Source organism: Triturus cristatus, chromosome 5_2, assembly GCF_964204655.1.
Source record: "Triturus cristatus chromosome 5_2, aTriCri1.1, whole genome shotgun sequence".
NCBI classification, from domain to species: Eukaryota; Metazoa; Chordata; class Amphibia; order Caudata; family Salamandridae; genus Triturus; species Triturus cristatus.
This window is the reverse complement of record NC_140588.1, coordinates 1,064,368,073-1,064,369,598: the sequence shown is the minus strand read 5'-3', so window position 1 is coordinate 1,064,369,598 and position 1,526 is coordinate 1,064,368,073.

Genomic DNA, 1,526 nt, shown 5'->3' with positions numbered 1-1,526 from the left:
TTAAGGCTATGTCTCAGAGGAATGTAAAGCAGCTTGTTTTACCTTATAATCTCTTGAATTACCAAATGAAAGGACACCACACAGGTATATATATCAAATATATATGTATTTATTTCTAGACACACTCAACTAATCTCTTTATGAGATTAGAAGTCAGGAACACATTCAAATATCAATGTTTCACAATAAGTTAAGCACATATATGGCTGGTGCCCTAGGGGCGTACCAGACCATATACTAAAATAGAGGTTTAGTAAAGTCGACTTGCAGAATGACAAGGCCTAGGGCCTGTAGAATCGCTGGGGCTTCACTACTGCAGTGAAAGCAGGTAAGTAACAGACCCACGGGAGACGCATGCATGTGTGAACAAAGCCGCGGGTTCCCTATTGATTACAATGGAGCAAGTCGCGGTTTGATTTTTAAAGTTTTAGGGTACTTCGACGAAGTCTACAAGCAAGCCACTTACAAGGTAAGTAATTCGAGGGCCAACACACACTAGGGCACTGAAGTGCACGAGTTACCTCACCCAGGGAAGCCGGGTGAATAGGTGTCTTTTGGTGTCGGGTCGCGTCGCGTCGCTGTTTCCTATGGAGACCAAAGAAGACTTGCTGCTTGCGAAGACTGAAGAAGTGTCCGGCGGAATCCAAGGCTGGATTCTAGATGTAGAAGACCTGAAAATTGAAGGGACAGTGTTCACAGTCACTTGCCAGTGACCCGGGGCCAGGAAGATGGATGCCCACGAATGTCGGGTGATTTCAGGTGATCAAGGGTGTTTTGACTCTTCGCTCACGAGGTCCAGGAAGGATCGATGATGACCAGCAGCTGGATTCGGAGTGTCCCACGACGTCTGCAGCTGACTGCGGTGTCGGCAACCAGATTGGAGCCAACAAGCCGTGGCAACAGCAAGTCCCGTGTAGAGTGAAGAAAGTCGATGGTGCAGACCAGCAAGGTCTGAGGGACTCACCCAGCGAGGGTGAGTGGGGGCAGGCCTGGAGCAACCAGGGGAGCCCTTTGAGTCGATAAGAAAGTCTTCGGGGGACCCACAAGCCAACGGGCAAGGGATCGCGAAGACGCCTCTTGAGGAAATGCTTCACAGGAGCTCACGGTCACTCGGGACGGGGTAGGCCTCTGATTTTCGCTGCAAAACCTGCTGGAGGCTTGGGCCATAAGTGGTCCAAAGCACAAGTTCGTAGAACATCGTGAAGGGGTTGCACTCGACAATAGTGCACGGTACCCGGGTATTGCTGTTCCTCGTCACTCGTGGGGTCGAGTCGCCTCAGCTCTGCTGGGGACTCACAATGGCCGTCAAGAAGTCAGGAAATCCACTTCCGGGGCTGCAGGGACTTCGAACTCCGGCGGGAGCGGGAAAGTTTGCGACCGTTGATTAGAGTTTCTGGTGCCTGCCAAGCAGGGGAGTCACTCCTTGACTCCAAGGGAGATTCTTCTGTCTTCCAAAGGTAGTGGAACGTTGAAGGGCCAGGATTCTTCTTTGTAGAGCGTCGTCTAGGGTTATCTGTTTTGCAATG